The following is a 6,675-nucleotide window of genomic DNA, read 5'->3' on the forward strand; positions in this document are numbered from 1 at the left end:
TAGTTCACCCAAAAATGAAAATTAGCCCATGTTTTACTCACCCTCAGGGCATCCTAGGCGTATCTGACATTCCTCTTTCAGACCAACACAATCGCAGTTATATTTAAAAATGTCCTGGCTCTTCCAAACTTACATTGGGGTCTTACGTTGAGCCTTCCGCTACGCCTACGTCATACGCTCGAATGCCTTGTCGTGAACGTGCCTGCTTGAGCGACAGGAAGCTGGAGATTACAGTTTATAAATTAAAATCAATATTTTTCTTACACTAATGCATCGTTTCACTTCAGACGGCCTTTAATAACACCCCGGAGCCGTGTGGAGTAGTTTTATGATGGATGGATGCACTTTTTTTGGCTTCAAAAACAGGGGCACCATTTACTGCCATTATACAGCTTGGAAGAGCCAGGATAATTTTTAATATAAATCCGATTGGATTCGTCTGAAAGAAGAAAGTCATACACACCTAGGATGCCTTGGAAGAGAAGGTTTTCTCTAACTACTTAAAGGGGTAGTTCACCCAAAAATGAAAATTAGCCCATGTTTTACTCACCCTCAGGGCATCCTAGGCGTATCTGACATTCCTCTTTCAGACCAACACAATCGCAGTTATATTTAAAAATGTCCTGGCTCTTCCAAACTTACATTGGGGTCTTACGTTGAGCCTTCCGCTACGCCTACGTCATACGCTCGAATGCCTTGTCGTGAACGTGCCTGCTTGAGCGACAGGAAGCTGGAGATTACAGTTTATAAATTAAAATCAATATTTTTCTTACACTAACGCATCGTTTCACTTCAGACGGCCTTTATTAACACCCCGGAGCCGTGTGGAGTAGTTTTATGATGGATGGATGCACTTTTTTTGGCTTCAAAAACAGGGGCACCATTTACTTACTTCCAGTAGCTTGGAAGAGCCAGGACAATTTTTAATATAACTCCGATTGGATTCGTTCTGAAAGAGGAATGTCAGATACGCCTAAGATGCCCTGAGGGTGAGTAAATCATGGGCTAATTTTCATTTTCAACACTTTATTTAACACTATTTAAAACACTTTGTTTTTTTTTATTTAGTCCACCAAAATAAAATTTCTGTTATCATTTGTTCACTCTCTAAAGCTATTCAATAGACTCTCATTTTATGAAAAGATGTTCAATTTGTGAGTGAATCATTCTTTTGAGTCAATTCAATGAATCGTATGTTCCAGTTCAAAAAACAAGTCTGAATGATTCATTTATGAATCAGACTAATCCGGTTCTCACTGACTTAAAGATACAGCTTTGTGGTTTGTTGGTTCAACAAAACTATTATATAGCTTCAGAAGACTTGAAATACAGTGCGTATAGACCACTTTTATGAAACTTCAATGGTGCTTTCACAACCATTTTGAATCTTTTGAAATCTCTAGTACCCATTTATTCGCATGGAAAATAGCAACTAGTGCATTACACAGAATTTCTGTTAAAGTTTGAAACAACATGAGAGTGAGTAAATGATGACAGAATTTGTATTTTTGGGTGAACTATTGCTATTATGGATTCTACATCGACAAGTAACGCATTAAAAAGGCTACTGTTCCCCTCCCTTCGCTGCTAATTTGCTTTAATGATCTGCCACAAACCTCCCTGCTCAATTCTCCACAGCACTTTCAATGTGACCCTTAAATCAGGTGACCCCATGTTCTCCTTTCACATCTTTTTAAAGGTTTTTTATTTGTTTTTGTTTTGTCTTTTGTTTTTCCAAGCATGGCCTTCTTGGCCCATGAGAACTGGAAGCATTTCAGACCTAGAGAGGACATCTTCCTTGTACAATGGCAGCTCGTCAAAGCACATCGTGTAACTTTAGGCAAATGCGGCTGGTAATACAATGCCACTTGGCTCTGTAGAATCCCTTCCTCGTATTTCTCACTCTTCTCTTTGAGAGGGCGGAATACAGATGAGAGGAGCCACTTGGCTTTTCACAGAGGAACGTGCATGAGAAGGATCTGTGGTATTTACACTGAAGCCCTCCCCACTGGGTTTGTTTCGACTCAATACCTTTTAATTGGCTCTAATTGTTTGAAGCTCCACCATCACACAGCGACGCAACGAAGAAAAAAGCCCGCACACAATCAAGTGCCTCCCAGAATGTTTTTCTCTTTCTCTCCCTCTCCTCAGTGTTGTTCCAGAGAAAATATGTCTGCCTTCGCCCCGCAACCTTTGAATATTTACATATGAAAATGAAGTTTGCTCTCCACATTTAGCACTTCATTAGCTCTCATGGTCTGGCTCTTTGAAAAGGTTGCCTGCCGTTGTTGTGCATGAATAGGCCTGGAATTACATTGATGTATGTTTTAATGATGAGCTGAACTCTACTGTTACTGGGCACAAAACGCTACAAAAGCTGCACTTTGGTCTAAAATGTGGCAATTCACTTGCAAAATACAGTTCTTTACATGTTTGATGATGAAGGCACAGCTTGAAGACCACCCTGAGCTTCTTTACCTAAAGTGAGATATCAGGTGCTGCTTATACTGCTCATTTTTTTTCCAGATGAGAAGAGTTTGATTCATTATATCATCTCCGTAAACCAAACATACCATCTACATACTCCTCCAAGTAAAGGACAGAAAGATAATGTCTTCGACTTGTGAGATATTGAGTGGTTTTTACTCTTGTGAACGTGGGGACGGCTGTAAGCTTGCTCTCTTGTTCTCCTTTCAGTCGAGTTCTTTTCCATTAACCTTCTGAGCGACATGTGAAAACCATCTGGCGAGGTGCCTTTGTGAGTCACTGGTTCGATTACATTGGGCCCATGCCCCAGTTAGGCCAGGGTTATTGGTTTGATTGTTTGTGTTCAGCTTTGAGCTGCCGACACACTGTGAGAGTCAGACGGCCTTGAGAACCTAAACAATCCAGGTGCAGGGAAAAAGGTTATAAATTAAATGACCAAAGAAACCTTGACTGTGAAAAAGTCTCTCTCAAACTGTTGAAGCGGCTCGGATGATTGGCCCTCCTAAAATAATCTAATATAATGTACAGCTGCATTTGACAGAAATGCACTAGACATTTGTGTGCCTGTTGACATTTGCAAATACAACTTATAAAGTATATATAGAATTATATCCACTACTGTTCAAAAGATTGGGGTCAGTAACATTTTTCTAAAAACTTTCACTTTTATCCCAGTTATGAGTTTTTTAGTTTTTTTTTCTATTCATTGTAATTCTACTTCCTTTATTTATTTCCTTTATTTTAAATTATATCCTGTTTTCCACCTCAAATAAAATTAAAATTTAGGAATTTTAAAGACATTCTCAGTTCAGTTCTGAATAGTGCATCTGAATAGCCCTGATAGTTACCATGATAATTTTTTTAAAGACATTGGCCAAACCTTTCAACCAGCACCACCATTTGAGTCTCCAGTAACCAGACATGTCATATCCTGAGGATTACTTCATGATGACTAAACGTCTGCTTTGGCTTTTGTCTGTAACGTCATTGTTGAATTTGGAGTGGACGAGGAATGATGTTGATGCTTGCCTGGCACGACCAGTCATTATTTGGGTGGTGTAGACGATTTATACTGCCTAACAATAGACCCACAAGCCCCTCACGATCTCTAGAGAAGTTTGCTCTCCACATTTAGCACTTCATTAGCTCTCATGGTCTGGCTCTTTGAAAAGGTTGCCCGCCGTTGTTGTGCATGAATAGGCCTGGAATTACATTGATGTATGTTTTAATGATGAGCTGAACTCTACTGTTACTGGGCACAAAACGCTACAAAAGCTGCACTTTGGTCTAAAATGTGGCAATTCACTTGCAAAATACAGTTCTTTACATGTTTGATGATGAAGGCACAGCTTGAAGACCACCCTGAGCTTCTTTACCTAAAGTGAGATATCAGGTGCTGCTTATACTGCTCATTTTTTTTCCAGATGAGAAGAGTTTGATTCATTATATCATCTCCGTAAACCAAACATACCATCTACATACTCCTCCAAGTAAAGGACAGAAAGATAATGTCTTCGACTTGTGAGATATTGAGTGGTTTTTACTCTTGTGAACGTGGGGACGGCTGTAAGCTTGCTCTCTTGTTCTCCTTTCAGTCGAGTTCTTTTCCATTAACCTTCTGAGCGACATGTGAAAACCATCTGGCGAGGTGCCTTTGTGAGTCACTGGTTCGATTACATTGGGCCCATGCCCCAGTTAGGCCAGGGTTATTGGTTTGATTGTTTGTGTTCAGCTTTGAGCTGCCGACACACTGTGAGAGTCAGACGGCCTTGAGAACCTAAACAATCCAGGTGCAGGGAAAAAGGTTATAAATTAAATGACCAAAGAAACCTTGACTGTGAAAAAGTCTCTCTCAAACTGTTGAAGCGGCTCGGATGATTGGCCCTCCTAAAATAATCTAATATAATGTACAGCTGCATTTGACAGAAATGCACTAGACATTTGTGTGCCTGTTGACATTTGCAAATACAACTTATAAAGTATATATAGAATTATATCCATTACTGTTCAAAAGATTGGGGTCAGTAACATTTTTCTAAAAACTTTCACTTTTATCCCAGTTATGAGTTTTTTAGTTTTTTTTTCTATTCATTGTAATTCTACTTCCTTTATTTATTTCCTTTATTTTAAATTATATCCTGTTTTCCACCTCAAATAAAATTAAAATTTAGGAATTTTAAAGACATTCTCAGTTCAGTTCTGAATAGTGCATCTGAATAGCCCTGATAGTTACCATGATAATTTTTTTAAAGACATTGGCCAAACCTTTCAACCAGCACCACCATTTGAGTCTCCAGTAACCAGACATGTCATATCCTGAGGATTACTTCATGATGACTAAACGTCTGCTTTGGCTTTTGTCTGTAACGTCATTGTTGAATTTGGAGTGGACGAGGAATGATGTTGATGCTTGCCTGGCACGACCAGTCATTATTTGGGTGGTGTAGACGATTTATACTGCCTAACAATAGACCCACAAGCCCCTCACGATCTCTAGAGCGAATGGTTGGTGGAGGATCTAATTTTCTGCATGTCTGAATATGAATAGGACTTACATCTGCCCCCAACCCCCCCACCACACTTCCCTCCCTTTCTCTATCTTCCTCGCTCACTTGTTACGTCTTCCCTGCTTTGTGAGTTGCCCGGCACTGACTGTAAAGATACCACCCACACGACGAGACCATCAAACTTTCATTACGCCTAAATGCAGTTAATTTCAAGGGAAGCATATGAAGCAAAGAAAATACGACAATTTATCGAAGCTAGAACACTCAGACTATCTTGTGCTCGCTCAGCCACTGTGATGAAGAGAATTGAGTGTCCAATGGACTGCTGTCAGGTAAATCAGGATAATTAACCAAAACGCATAGCTTGAGGCCACTTGTATAGACTTAGTCTGATGTTTAACACCAAATATATCACTATTTGTGAGGATTTTAAATCATAATGGCATGATACTATAGCCTTACCATCAGATTACATCAGAAGCTTCAAATCAATCTGTTTGCTGCTGGGTAAGAAAATGAAATTTTCGAGAAATAGACTCAAGTGCCCAGCTATCCTCCATGTCACATTTTTTACACTTTTTCCTGCTTGACAGCCTCTGGCTATTTTATTTGTTTCACGGCACGTCAGACTCTCTTCCCGAAAGACCGAACTCATACTGTTGTCGGCTGTAAAGCTAAATTAGAGAGCTGGCAAATTTCTGCAGCATCTCCTGACGTACAGGGCAGCAGTTGGAAGCAAGCACAGGCATTGATTGAAATTCCAGCATCTTGTTTTTTTCCAAAGGCTGATTTGTTGTGTTTTGATTAGCGCTGCTTATTAGGATCCCAAAGTGGGAGGGCTCCCTCTCAGCCCTGACATTATTACATGGAAGGAGAGACAGACGGAGCATCAGGAGGAAGCCAAGTCTCAACTGAGCTTGCAGGTTCGCTCAAGCGACAGCCTTAACTTTCTCATTTTGGTGCCTGTTCATGGACTTTAAATGCGGCCCAGAATAACTAAGAGCATTACATTTGTGTTAAAGGCAGAGACATTTCCTTCATCAGAATTTTTTGTCTTGTGTTCCAAATATTTAAACAATTGAAATAAGATACATTTACTTGAGAAGCAAAATTGTGATAGAAAGATGATAAGAGAATACCTGCATTTAAGGTGTATGTGTGTGTGTGTGTGTGTGTGTGTGTGTGTGTGTGTGTGTGTGTGTGTGATAAATTATATTAAAAAATCCTACTAATAATCTTGCTGTATTTTTATTAAAATTATACATAATTTAATTAATTTTATAAGGATTTTATTTTGTTTTATTAAGATTATATCTTTATTAAGATTATACAGTATGTGATAAGAGTATGCATTTTGTGTGTGTGTGTGTGTGTGTGTGTAATAAATAAAATTAATAAATAATATTAAAAAATACTAATAATAATCTTGCTGTATTTTTATTAAAATTATACATAATTTAATTAATTTTATAAGGATTTTATTTTGTTTTATTAAGATTATATCTTTATTAAGATTATACAGTATGTGATAAGAGTATGCATTTTGTGTGTGTGTGTGTGTGTGTGTGTAATAAATAAAATTAATAAATAATATTAAAAAATACTAATAATAATCTTGCTGTATTTTTATTAAAATTATACATAATTTAATGCACGTTGTAATATTTTAGTATTAGTCTAA

The 6,675-nt window shown here is 38.2% G+C and overlaps 1 protein-coding gene across 1 annotated transcript in view; it reads left to right on the forward strand.

The window, feature by feature from the left end:
* Nucleotides 1-6,675, forward strand: part of LOC107739862 (O-acetyl-ADP-ribose deacetylase MACROD2-like) — a 253,846-nt gene that overhangs the window by 238,445 nt on the left and 8,726 nt on the right. The gene's annotated exons all lie outside the window — the stretch shown is intronic.

This window comes from Sinocyclocheilus rhinocerous, unplaced genomic scaffold (assembly GCF_001515625.1).
Source record: "Sinocyclocheilus rhinocerous isolate Xijiao unplaced genomic scaffold, SAMN03320098_v1.1 scaffold1156, whole genome shotgun sequence".
NCBI lineage: Eukaryota > Metazoa > Chordata > Actinopteri > Cypriniformes > Cyprinidae > Sinocyclocheilus > Sinocyclocheilus rhinocerous.